The sequence below is a fragment of the Amblyomma maculatum genome, chromosome 8 (assembly GCF_055883805.1).
Source record: "Amblyomma maculatum isolate TAMU_Amacu chromosome 8, ASM5588380v1, whole genome shotgun sequence".
NCBI lineage: Eukaryota > Metazoa > Arthropoda > Arachnida > Ixodida > Ixodidae > Amblyomma > Amblyomma maculatum.
Window position 1 is genome coordinate 106,509,204 of NC_139351.1, and position 14,315 is coordinate 106,523,518.

Sequence of the window (14,315 nt, forward strand, 5' to 3'; positions counted from 1 at the left end):
GGAGTCGGTTATTATTGAGGCCAGTTGCCGGGTACTGAAGAGCCTTAAAAGAACGCACAGACTGAAATCCCTGCCCAGCATGGGTGACAAGAAGAGTAAGGTTGCGGTGGTACCGTATGTGCACGGAATTTCACATGGCCTCAAAAATGTAGGCAAGAGGTATGGTGTTGACGTCGCATTGACCGCCTCGCTCAAGATGAAGAGGATTTGCCCGGCTCTTCGAAGGGAAAGAGAATCGAAGAAGCAAGAATGTGGGGTTAAACACAGAGACCCATTGGTTGGATGCAAGACAGGTGTTGTGTACAGGCTTCCACTCTCTTGTGGAGCCTGTGGAGTATATAAGACAAACAGGACGATGTATTAACAAGAGAATACATGCAGAACGCCGGAACAACTTGGAAAGTGGTAAGGGCAAAACGCTACTGGTATCACATTGCCATTCATGTGAAACAATGAAGAAGGAGAAGAAGTGCGCTCCTAAGTATGACCAGGCTAGGATTTTGTATCGCCACAAAGAAAAGATGACGAGAGAGATAGTGGAATCATATTTTATTTCAACGGACAATAAGTGTGTCAGCAAGACTTCTCTCGCTCTTTCAAGCAAAAAGGTGCCTTTCTTGAGTGACTTTTTGTGCAACAGGTGAACCCAGGGGTTTTAACGTGATTGTTTCGTTTTCTTCATGTTTGTTTGTATCTGGGCCTTTGAGTAAAGGGCTTAGGCATAGTTGTGAGTCAGCGCTTGTGTTGTGGCTTTCTTTTATCTTGTCCTTTGTCTGCGTGTTCGCGCTGTTTAAATTAATAATGAATTAGTACCAACTCGCCCAACAAAGTATCTTGGTAAGCCATATTTCATGTAGGCGCCAGGTTTCATGGCAGATTTCTCGCAGACATTTCCCCAGGCCTCAGAGAGGGATGTGTTCTGTGTGTCCCAAAGTTTATGCCGGCATCCACAACAGGAATCGTACCAACGAACACTGAAGAATGCCATTTTGCAGAACCTGAGAGAGCATTCTTCCTAGGGACACGTCTCAAGGTCCGGACGGATACGCAGGCACTGTCGTCGGGCTGTTGTTGTCCGCGCTCGCGTCTCGAGTTACCCGGGCAGCCCAGTTCTTGTCGCGCGTGCCAGCAGTCGAAGTGCAGCTAAGGGACGGCGCCAGCCACGGAGGCGTAATTATTAATACTCGGGGGTGAACGGCGCGCCGAGGATTGGGCATTGCGAAGAGGCCGCGCTCACGCCAGAGGCGTAATATGCGCGCCCCGGCAGCGCCAACCAGATGGCGAAAGGGGGGAGGAAAGAGATCGCCAGGAAGGACGACAGAGCGCAGGGAGACAAGATTGTGCGCGCGGCCGAGCGAGGGGTACGCGTACACACGGAGGCGCAGCGCGGCAGCAAGCGGTTTCTGCGCCTCGTCATTAATCACGCGGCCTGACCTTCGGTCGTCCTCGGTCCCACTCTGTCCCGACCGCGGGCCAAAAAACGCACAGGGCGTGCGGCAACGGGCAGGCGGGACGACCGTCGGACCGCACCGCTCTGTCACAGAGCTCGCGGATTGGGAGCGCTTGAAACCTCTCATGTTGGAGAGGTTTGTTAAGCGGTTGTCCGTATAATACGTAGCAAGGGTGAACAAGGGCGATGCCGTCGTTACACCGGATCGCGGGTTACTTTCCCACGGTTTCTCCGATTTCAGGGCCTTTCGCTGGATCGCTGAGTGAGCTTCAAGTTGCGATAGTTAAAGCCTACGGGTAGCACGGCAGAAAGAAAGAGAGAGAGAGAGAGAGAGAGAGAGAGAGAGAGAGAGAGAGAGAGAGAGAGAGAGAGAGAGAGAGGATGAAGTAACGAAGGAACGAGCAAAAAAAGAAAGGGGGGGAGGGGGGGGGGGGTACGCGACTAGCCGTCGCCGCCGCTGTAGTTATCTTTCCACACCTTCACCGTCATCTCCATACGTCTCCCCTCTCTGTCGCTGGTTTTCCGGCGTTAGTTTTGACCATCAAAGCCGCACCCTTTCCAGCAGGGATGAGCGATGACCACTTGAGTGAAAAACCATGCTCATGGTGACCAGGGCCTTCTGTAAACGTTGCGTAAATGCGGGGCCATGTCAGCTTAGCTGCTGGGTCGTTGACTTTCTCTCCGTGAACTGCTTGTTTATGCACTTGTTAACCGCGCTGAGGGATATTATCCTGGAAGAAGAGCGGCGATGATTACCCTGGTATTTGCGAGGAAGGTTTCGCTCTGTGCACCACAGTTGTTCAAGGTGGGCCATGACTGCCCGAAAGGCACACTAAGTAAACGTAGGCTATATATGCAACTTGGAGGTCGGGCATGTGAGAAACATTTGCATTCTGAATGATGCCGGCGGGGGGTAGATTATCTGCGTGCACCCGCAGAACTAATTGCCGAAACCCGACTAGTATTCAGAGGGCTCTGAAGTATTAGTGTACCATGGCTCCGATTCCTGTGCTCTAGTAACTGCCCCGGTGTCATTTGCTTCTTACCTTGGAGATCGTTCGGAATTAGAATAAGGGACGCTAACAACTAATCTAGTGTGCCAAACTTTCGCTATGGCTCTTTTCTGTGACAGAAAATGCTTTAGCTCTCGTTATGGATTCCAAGAGACGAATTGAGCTGGGCGTTTACCACAGCTCAATCCTAACGTCGCATTTGCAACTGGCACTCCGTTATCTACGTTAATGACGTACAATACACCGCTGCACTCAATATCCATTAACGTTACATGGAAATAAACTCCACATATCTGAGGCTTACATGTCTGTAGCGACTGCCTATACGCAACCTAGCACGGGAATAAGAGTGTAAGCCCAATCTTTGGAGTATGACGCTGTTTTTTTTTTTTTTAGTTTTTTTTAGAAGCTTATAGAGGTAGATGTGTATTTTATGGTCTGTTTCCGAACTATCCCTTAATTTTATGCATATCATAGTCGAAAAGAAATCTACGGAACTGTGCCAAAAATACGATTAAATACGTGGTTCTATCGCAACGTCTCTTTCTACAGAAAACTACTTTCTTGCAGTCCATTTTTGTACCGTGTTGTACTTTTATCTTGTAAATACATATAATACTGATGTTACTACCGAATTCTACCTGTTATAACAACAGGTTCACTGTTAAACACCGCACAAAAATTCTGCTGTAACAAACAATTTTCTGCAGTATAATCTTAGTATTATCTACCTTTTCTAATTTACTAATTGTTTTTAAATTCGACCTCTTGTCATTTGGCATAAGATGGGGCGATGGTAAACCACATCAGGTCGTGGAGGCTATTCTTCTCCAAAGCCATCGGCAGGCTTCCGCTCTTAGTTTTATCCTTTACCCACACGACAGGTTTTCCTCCCTTGTAAGAAATCAAAAACCCAAGTCTCGTAATCAATTTGCTCTTGAGGCCCGAGTATCTGGGCACACTGAGTTGTGTTCGGTTAAAGGCGCCTTAGAAACTAGGCGATCATGCGCTCAACGCTAAAAGGAGGTTCAAGTGTGCCTGTACAGTCGAGCGCGATTTGAAGGTGATCGCGCGAGCGTCGACCAGCCTAGCACTCCAGGCACCTGGCGGCCGGGTTTGGAACAGGAAAATTCATGATTTCGCAATCTTCTCTTCCTCGTTCGCTGTTCCATACAACAGATATCACCCCCGCGACAATCACACCACCTTTTCTCTCTCTATTCTAAGCTTTCCATTTGATGTGATAAAGTGTCCAATTTTAGATAATACCGAAGAATGCGTCATGGGCACAACGATCACTGTCTGTTCGCAGAACTAAAAGAAAAAAAAAAAAGAAGTGATGACCCAGGAGGGAGTGACGCCTGCTGAAGGAACAGCAAAAAGAGTGAGGGAAGCTGGCTTGATACCTCCCTCGCCTCAGCAGAGAATTCTGGGCCATGGCGCTGTTCATGTTCCCGGTGATAACCTTCAAATCGCGCTCGACTGTACATGTCCATAAAAGCTGGCGAAGATCCACAGCGACGATTTCAACATTGCAATACCTTCCCAGTGAATCCGATTCGATACTCGTGTGCGAAGGGCGGGGCGGGTCGGAAGTAAGAAGAAGGAGAAGTGACTCTGAATTCGATTTCAGAGACTCTCTGTCCAATATCCACTGCACAACGAACTGAGATTGAAGGTTTTGTAATCAAACTGAAAATTAAAAGAATGAAACAGTCTACCTATTTGCGGCGTGCTTCATTCGCTGTGTTCTGAAACCTCTGAAAGGAAGAAGAATGCATGTAACAACAGCAGTCATTCGCGACCCGTGTAGGCGAGCCATTGTTCTGATTCTGTCATAAGTGCGTAACTGGCAACACGTTGGAGTCCACCTCTGTCACTCGGCACGTCCCCGCTCAGTCGCGCTCAAAAGCACGCTTACTCAAGCAGCAAAACTGTGCCGAGAACAGCGCCACGCCGACAACGACGCATCGCGAAACACCACGTGCTGCCGTGCGGTGTTAATGAACTTGATGTGGGACTGGAGCGATCAATCGCGAAGCGAACGAGGCGGTACGTCACGCTACAGATAGCGCCAGGAACGCGGGACCTTCTCGGCGTTGGTCGCTTGCACGCACGCACACCTCGCCAGACGTGGCATGGTCGCGGTTCTGTAGGACCGGACCACCGACCGTGGTTCCTGTAAGTGATTGGCCGTGATTTTGGATGTCACGCGTACACCTCTCCCACCCTCGTTTCTTCTCTTCCTTCCAGCGGCAGATGAAACAATTGTTTCCCTCGCGTGCTGTGACGGTCACGGTCTAGGTGCCAGCCGAAGAAGTGTCCTTCCTGGGAGCTCTCTGCACTGCGCGTATTACAGGTACTGAGCTGTGTTGCGTAAAGCACGGCATCATCGCATAAATTGTTGATTCAGGTGCTTTCAATCTCGCCGTATGCCTATTTTTGTCTTTTACGCTTGCCGTTGTCGCACTCCATGGCTTTATAGCGTCCCCTTTGATTGATGCCAGCGATTCATGCTTCGATTTCGTTTTACTGTCTCAACAGTACTAGTGTTAAAGTGCGAAAATGTTGGCGTCCTTGTGTAGCTTCCCAGAGTGAAGTCCCTCCCTTTAGGGGCACCACACACATCCCACAAACCACCTCTCCAACTCACTTCAATAAACTCCGCACGTATACAGTCTTTGTCAAAAGCCACTTTTGCCACTTTGTCTGAGCCACTTCGTGCGGCTTGTAATACATTTCCAGTGCTCCGAATCTCTCGATGGTACGAAGATTTTTTGTCCTACCCTCTCCTATGGGAAGGACATGCACTAACGCTAAATCAGAGCCACTACAAGGCTGTACCTTAGATAATTTCGGCCCTCCGAAAGAAAAAAGAAAAAAGATGCGCGCGCAGGAATTGACTGTACTTACTATAAAACTACCCATTAAGTTAAACCTTCAAAGTAGTTATCTAGGGTAAGTCCAATTGCTATCGCAGAATTTATATTCTTTTAAATACGAAGACGACAAAGCGGACAGCGACGCGGAGCAGAGCGCTTGCGCCAGGCCCGCTGGCAATGGCATTAAAACATTTTCTTCATCGCGTAATCACGGTGTCCTGTTTCTATCATGTCATTGTATTTCATCGCTTGCCACCGCGCGGAATCTCGGTGGAAGTGCAGGGTACGTCACAACTCTGCATTCTGTCCATGGGGCAAAGCTTTCAGCTCGTCCTTGTCATCGGCCGCGGCTATCTGGTATCTGTGGTTGGGCTTTCATTGCAGTTCAACTCGGATGTTCAAAACTGAACCGACTGACCCCCCCGACCACAGTCCTCATCCACTACCCATCAGTGGCAGTTTCGATGAGCAAATAGTGGCAGTTCCGATGAGCAAATGTTTGCTGGAGAGAAATAAGGTTTTATTGAACCAAACCGAGTAAAACGTACGAAAGCTACTGCGCACAGGTGGAAATTGATGGAGGCGACAACGTGGAATATGCAGCGCCAGGGTTTGTCGGAGTTTGCACGCGGGACGCTCGGCTGCGGCGATCACTACGTCGACGTTCCCTAGACGCTTCCAACGAGACACTCCTGGGTTCGAATCCGCTTTAACATTCACGTGGAAGCACTGCAAGCGCATATACAAGACGTATAAGATGAAATACGCTGCATATGTTCACTGGGGACGCGTGCAAATGTTTAAACGAAATGATTGAAAGAAGCGCATTATTAATCACGCCATGAAATGCGCTGTTTTTCCGCACTTCGCTGTCTCGCCACGTGCCGCTCGCATCTCCTCTGAGAACTCTCTTGTTATGTTGAAACACGGTGCGCAAGACGGACTCCACACACTTGACGTAGGTCACCTCAGTGGACGCTACGCATGGAACACAGTGCAAAGCAGCGCGTTTATCTATAGACCGCTTATCGGCCTCCGCTTCGACGTGCACTGATGATGATGATGATGATGATAATTTACTCTCTATTTACTCCAAAAAAATAGGGGAACCAGCCGAAAGACTGGTTGCACTGCTTAGAGGAGGTCAGCAGAGATCCCTTGCGACTCTGTGGCCTTCAATGCGCGCAAAATGAGCTGGCGCTGTTGGGCGAGCTCGATGGAACGCAGGAGGGACTCCCACGCATTCATTGTAGCTGAATTGTCTGTGTTGTGTTGTGTACATATCCACATCATGTGAATGAATGCGGCCGGTTGTGAGCAATGTTTGCACGTAGGTGCAATAAGATTTGGAAAAAGTTTGTTATACAGCCATGGGTATGGAAAAGTTGCTGTTTGTATTTTGCGCCAATGGACGGCCTCGCGCCGGAATAGTTCCCGGTGTGCTGGGGGGTATAGACACCGTTCGAACCGATAATGTTGGATGATGTCCGTGTACGTAACAAGGCGAGAATGACTGCCTTGGGGGGTGTCAGAGGAAGCGGCAGGCTGAGGAGGGTGCTCCGGCCGGTAATTGAGTTCTCGGGCTAGAGCATGCGCCTGTGCGTACCCGCTGAGCGCCTCATGGGCTGGGGCCCATATGAGAAGACGAGGTGTAAACGGTAAGGGGAGAGATCGGAGGATAGTGTGTGCCTGTCGGGATACACGACCTGCATCGAAATTACGAACAGCTTGTTGAGAAGGTGAAGGGGTCGGTAAGAGTTAACGCGATGGCAACCTCTTCCGTGGTGGTAACAGTTGCGGCGTTAAGGACGCTGCAGGCATTGTGCCAGTTTCGGTGCAGTGCCAATGCAACTGCAACCATAGCGGTGCGAAGGGGGTGGTGTGGCGCATCTGTGTATATAACATCGGGGCGACCGGCAAAATATTTCTGGAGTTGGCGGGCTCAGTCAGCTCTGCGCTCTGTATGATGCTCTGGATGCATACGCTTCGGAAGCGGAGGAATACGAAGACTGATTCTATGCTCAGGCATGAGGTCCATATACGTAGAAGTCGCCATCAGAGGGGTGATTCTTACCTGGCGCAGCACAACGTGACCCGCATGTGTCAGCGAGAGGCGCTTATATTAGGAAGTTAGAGTCGCTTCAATCAGCTCGTCGAATGGGATGGAGATCCCGAGGGTCATCAGTTTAATGGTGGAAGTGGACATGTTAGACGCAATGCTGTCTTGTATGCCTTGCGTAGTGATGCATCGAGTGCATCGAGTCGCTCCCGATATGTTCGCGTGAGGCGAAGAAGATAAGGGGCGACGTATGTTATTCGCGTACAAAGATTTGCACGAGGCGCAAAAGGTTGGATTCGCACATGCCCTTATGCTTCTTGGCGACTCTCTTGAGCAGGCGACTAATCTGGATTACAGATTGATCTATTCGCTGAAGAGTAGTGGCGTTTCCTCCATTATCTTGTAGATGAAGACCCAGAAACCAGGATGCTGATTCCGTCGGTACGGGGTATGGGGGTGCCCTGTACTTGCAGGATGCCGGAGGTGATACCCGGGGTTGGGACAATAATGTATTCAGACTTGGTGGCCGAGCAGGACAGGCCTACTGTGGCCAGGTAGGTATAAACGCGATCGATGGCTGTCTGCGGAGTCTCCTCGATCTGGCCGTCACTGCCGTGTTTAATCCACAGAGTGAGGTCGTCGGCGTAGAGACTGGGGTGCAAGTGGGGGATGTCTGCCAAAAGCTTGGGTAGGTCAAGCAGCGCAATATTAAACAGGAGTGGTGAAAGCACCGAGGCTTGGGGGTGTACCCCGGCTCCCAGGAGAGATGGTGGAAGGACCTCCTGGACCGGTGTCAAGTTGCACTTTGCGGTTCGTGAGAAAGTAGCGTATATATGCATACGTCAGTTGTCCTACCCCTAGGATCTGGAGGTTCTGTAGAATGGCTTCGTGCCGTACACTGTCAAAAGCCTTGGCGACGTCTAGACCAACTATGACTTTGGTGTTGAGAGTGTTGTGTGTCAGCACTTGATGCTTGAGCAAGAGCATGATGTCTGGGGTCGCAATGTGCGGTCGAAAATCACACATCGTGTCTGGGAGTAGGTGATGTTCTTCTAGGTAACGAAAAAGGAGCGTCTGAATTGCATGCTCCGATTGTTTTCCCACGCAAGACGTGAGAGAAATGGGGCGGAGGTTCGAGAGAGAAGGTGGTTTGCCCGGCTTGGGGATGAGAGAACGAGGTTGGCGCATTTCCACTCTTGCGGGATGACTCCCCGCTCCCAGCATTTTTGCAGAATGTCTGTGAGCGCATGAACCGAGGCGTCGTCGAGGAGGAGGAGGAGGAAAAACATTTATTATGTAAACTTCCTTTTCTTCCTGAGTGGAGCCCTCAGTCCAGGGCTCCATGTGCCGCCTCAATCCTGCAGGCCCGCCAGAACAGCTGTCGCTGGTCTTGCGGGTTCCGAAGCATACTGTTAGATATCCGGTCCGGCCCTGCAGCTGAGTTTGTCTTTAGACGATTGAGCTCGGCTCGTACCTCCGGTAAGGTGATGGGAGCATCTAAACGGACATTTTCCTTCCCCTGATAAGGAGGGTGAGATATCACTGGTCCTGGGCGGATGTGTCTACTAGCTCTTGTTTGAAGGCGTCTGAGGTGACGGGAAATTGGTGGAAGATACGCTGGAGCTGCTGGCGAGCATGGAACTTGCTCCCTTCAGGGATGAGGAGGTGACGGAGTAGTTGCCAGGTGCTTCTGGTGTTAGGAGCCTTATCCATCTGATCACATATATTGTGCCAATTCTGGCGTGTAAGTTCTACGGCATAGTTCTCGATGTTAGTATGCACTCGGGCGAGCCGTCGTCGAAGATCCCGATCCCACTTGCGAGTTTGCATCAGGGCCTCCAGCTTGCGCTTGCGATCCCACAGTTGGGCATAATATCTGTCGCAGTTTGGTACGGAGTCCTTCACAGCTACTTCAGCAGTGACATCTGCAACTTGTTTGAGGATGTCGTTTGACCAAAAGACGATGTCTTTGATAGCCTGGGAGGAGCCTTGCTCTTCGCGCTTTGCGCGAAAGCAGTCCCAGTTGACCACTTTAGCTGGTCGCGTATAAGTTGTCGAGTAGGCTCCTGCATGACAATCTCCAGAACGTAGTGGTCGCTACCGAATATCTCCCGAGAGACGTGCACTAAGCTACGCGTGGATCACTGTGAATGCATCACTGACGCCAAATGCAAAACATTCATTGAGAAAATTACAGTCGGAATTTAAACACGCGAGACAATAATTTACAGTAGAATGCATAGGTACGGTGGAGCTAAAACTCATAGGTCTATAATAGTGGGCAAACTCTTCTTTTTTTTTTTTTTTTTAATCAAGAACGACTATGGATTGGGATTGAAGTTTGCCTGTGCCTCCTGGAGGGAGGTGTTAGGGATCACAGTGTCAGATTCTACATCATTTATGAAGAGTTATTAGTACAAGGTTTGACCCTATCCCCCCCCTCTCTCTTTCTCTCTCTCCGCCGTCCCCCATAAAAGTGAGAATTTGCTGCCACTCACTGATATACAGTTTTTCACAAATGTCGCCTGTGTTACATGTATGATTATAGATTACTGAATACAAAAATGGGAAAAGTAACAAAAAATCAATACCAAAACCAGGCAACGACGCCGACTGCAGAGCGTCTGTACATGCATCGTGGACAAGAATGGGCAGCAGGAGAAGATGGCGGGTCGTGGGCGGCGCTGGAAAGGGAAGCAGACGGTTACAGCATCGCAAAGTCAACGCTCGTCATCGCAGACCTTCTAGAGAAGCGGCTCCTCACTCCGTCGTCATACGCTCCGGCAAAGCAAACAGCGCAAAACGTATTCAGCAGGAGAAGCAAGGACAAATTTGCTCCAGATTCGGGACGGGACTGGCGAGGTGACGAAGAATACGGAGAAGGGAGCGGAGGAGAGAGCCAAGAGAAAAGGAAGCCCTGCGCACGGCAGCGGAACGCGTCACGCAAACGTCACCGCCATAGTCACGTGACCGACTGGACCGCGTCAGCGATGAATGCGAAAAGGAGAAGCAGACGACAGCAATCCTGGCGCACAATGCAGACGACGCCGGCATATGGAAGAGACAGTCGAAATGGCGGCGAACCACAAAATAACTAGCGCGTGGCGATCAGAGTCGTCGTCGGCGACGACTCTGAAAAAAGTAAATAAAGTAAAATGCGCAGCAATACAAAGAAATGGAGGTACAATGAACGGAGGGAAGATTTCGGAGAAGGAATCTGCGCATCAAAAGCTTTCGGGTCGTCTATGGGATGACATGCTCTGCGATTCGGAGACGCTACTCCGCCATTGTGTGCAAGCGGGCTTACAACCGGACTGAATGCAGTACGAGTTTTGCGGTACGAGCATCGTTGCAATGGCGTTCAAAAGGCGAATTTCATTGGACAGAACGCGCAAGCCTAGATTTCAGAACGCGGTCATCCTAACTCATCACAAAAGAAAAGAAGGAAATACCAAGGAAAAGGAACGCTGAACAGTGTGCCTGCAGGACGAGCTTTTGAGTGACACCGATGTCTTTCAAATCTATTTGCGCTTTTAGTGCATTTGGTGATACCGCATAGTGGATATATACTATGCATCTCCAAAGCTGCAGCGAAGATGCCCAAACTTGAAACAAATAAGTCACTAACGCACGTAAAACGCAGGCGCTGTGAGCAGGCCATTGCTGAAAGGCTGTTGGGGGCCTCATAAACCAGTTTCATTGGCATAACATTAGGTAACATATCATTCAAATAAAAGGCGCACTTAGTCCTTTCCAGGTAATATCTATGGCCGTCTTAAGTATTATGTACCAGGAATAATACGATTCATGAATCCATCGACATTAAAAATTGCCATTACGAAATGCCCTAACAGAGACTTGGGTACGGCATATGGACCGCGGTGAGAAGCGAATTTGATCAACAAAAATCACCGATAGTTTTTCTACAAAACAAAGATTAGCAGTTAAACATGGTGTTCAGCGAAAATTTCACAGCACGCTTGGTATAGAACTCTTCGTAGCCCTAATCAATTGGCATCGGTACGACTTGCTAAACACAGTATCATCACCACTGGCGTCCATGGCTGGCACTAAGTCGAGGCGCAGTTGCCCCTCGTTCATATACCCATCGACTGATGTCATGGCTATTTCCATTGCGTGATGGCGCGACGTGACGTCACCCCTGACTGGAACAGTGACTGGAAGTTTAGTTTACTTATGATATAGTAGTTATGATAGGCCGTTATTCTAGAATTCACGCCTGGTTTCCTAGGTTGCACCAACCCCACACTCTTCACGAACCCGCACGATTTACAGCTCACAGTTTATCCTCCACCAACCAGTACACCTTTGTAATCAATACCCGAAACTGACTTCGTGCATTCGAGAAAGTCTGACTGTACCCCAATTTTGAAAGAAAATTCAGTTAATTCTTTTAAGCCCATAACCACTTTAATGTCAACCTTCCAATAAACATAAAATTGGTGGAGCATTATCCGGCTGTGTTTCTAAAAACGTTTTTCTTTTGTACAACAATAAAATTAACTCCAAGAACACACGCTGCTCGTTCGATTTTTTTTTTTTTTTTTGCTTAAATACTGAGAACCCCGCCTCTTACCAAACGGAATACATTCCAATTCCTTCGGCGTAAATATCCATTTATTGTTCCTTTTGTGTTTTCAGGGCCCCTGAAACATAAACGAGGTCTGGCCATACTTAGAGTGAATTAAATAAGGCTATTTCCCCGACGCCTCATGAGCGTATTGCGCCGAGTATTATACGTCCAATTCTGAAATTGTCCTTGATGTCGGCATTTACACTTTTTCGTGGAGTTATTATTGCACAATTTCTGAGCTATATACGCTCTCAATTAAGGTACACACGTAGCATTAGCTTGCACTTTATGGCTTTTATAAATTGTCTGCTTGTGTCGCCCTACGATCATTTCTCTCGTTGTGTCTCTGACGAGAGAGAAAGCACCCATTGCCTCTGCTCAAAAACTACAATGCCACATAAAACCTTCAATATTAGCTTGACAACTTTTCATCCACGACCCCCAGCGGCGCATTATCTTGTTTAGGTTACCTATACTGATTATCGCGAAAGCTCGGGCATACTGCGCTGAGCATCATCAACTAGTGCTGAATCATGGGCACACGGCGCTGAGCATCTTCAATTAGTGCGCGAACATGGGCTAACTGCGCTGAGCATGTCAATTAGTGCTGAAGCATGGGCACACGGCGCTCAGAATCTCCGAATAGAGTGAAGGTACGGGTACGCCGCGCTGGGCATTTTCAATTAGTGCGAAACATCAGCAAACTGCGCTGAGCATAAGCAATTAGTGTGGAAGCATAAGAACGTGACCCTGAGCATCTTCATTTAGTGCGAAAGCATGGACCAACTGCGCTTAGCATCATCATTTACTGTGGAAGGATGGGCACGCGCGGCGCTGAGCATCTTCAATTAGTGCGCAAACATGGACTAACTGCGCTGAGCATCGTCAATTAGTGCGTAAGCATGGGCCAACTGCACTGAGCATCATCAATTAGTGCGGAAGCATGTTCACACGGCACTGAACATCAAATAGAGCGAAAGGACGCGCAAGCTGCGCCGGGAGTTTTCAGTTAGTACGAAAGCATGGGCCAAGTGCGTTGAGCATCAAATACTGCGAATGTATACAGACACACAGCGCTCACCATCTTCATTATTAGTGCAAAAGCAAGGGCAACTGCGCTGAGCCCCATTAATTTGTGCGAAAGCATAGGCCAACTGCGCTGAGCATTGTGAATTAGTGCGAAAGCATGGGCCAACTGCGCTGAGCATTGTGAATTAGTGCGAAAGCATGGGCTGAGCCTCATCGATTCGCGCGTAAGGACTATCGCGAAAGTTAGTATACCCCGACGAAAATCTTGTTTCGCTTGCTTGCAGAGCAGTTGTACACCAACGATATAACAGCCAAGCACAGTCATACCGCTGTGACTATACATATAGACACGACCAGGGTCAGCCATGGCTCGACCATGAATTTAAACTCTGACGTTGGCTTTCACAGAGTGAAATCACCTCCGATAGCATCGACGCCGAGACAAAGACAAGTCCCGTAGTTTAGCACTCCAGTCGCGAAACCATTCTGAGGCAAAAGACAAGCACTGCAGTATGACGCTGCAGTCCCAAATCCAATCAATAAAAGCAGATTTAATGAGTGACAAATGTGCGTCTCATTTCAGCGAACTACACAAAGCTAGACGACAGAATATCAAAACCTGTGCGACAGCGGTCTCGAACGATATCAGCATTTTAGGCAAAATTATCTGCATTTTCAGTACTTAGAATTAATCATAACGCTGCTAATCTTGTCAGGATATGCAGCAGTGATGGGTCTCGTGTAGTCGGGGTGTTGGCAGAGCCGATGCATCATCACACGAGAGCTGCCGAGGTGGCCGATTCGACGAGGTGTGCTACACAAGCTTCGGGCTGTCCCCTGCAAAACCTCCGCTCGTCGCCTCTATGCTGTTCCCTCTTCGGAGCTTATCTGCAGTATTCCTCACCTGCATAGCCTTCTCCGTAAAACTGACCCCTTCGGTGACCATTAAACCACCCTCCCCCTCTTTTCTCCTCGGGGCTTCACGGATGTGTGGCCGTGTGCCCAACCGAGCTCCCTTCAATAAGGATCGGATCGATCATCGCAAATTGGCGTTCACGCACAGAGCGTTATGACACCTGCATCAGATACCGGCACCACGCTCGACGTATTCTGCATCTCCACTGCATCACCCGAAGGCACTCGGCGTTTCCGGGGGACATGCCACTGCTCACGCGTCCTCGTTGCCGTCTTGACCGAGGACGTGACAACACTAATACCACCTTGGAGGATGCCAGGTTTCAGTACTAAATGCTCCTCAGAGATGGCGTGAACCAGCTTTGCGTCAAGA

At 49.2% G+C, this 14,315-nt stretch overlaps 1 protein-coding gene and 1 pseudogene across 1 annotated transcript in view; both read right to left on the reverse strand.

The window, feature by feature from the left end:
- The window catches only part of LOC146182133 (uncharacterized), a 319,458-nt gene that overhangs the window by 120,025 nt on the left and 185,118 nt on the right, over positions 1 to 14,315 (reverse strand). The gene's annotated exons all lie outside the window — the stretch shown is intronic.
- LOC146182136 (uncharacterized) lies at positions 6,480 to 8,693 on the reverse strand (annotated as a pseudogene).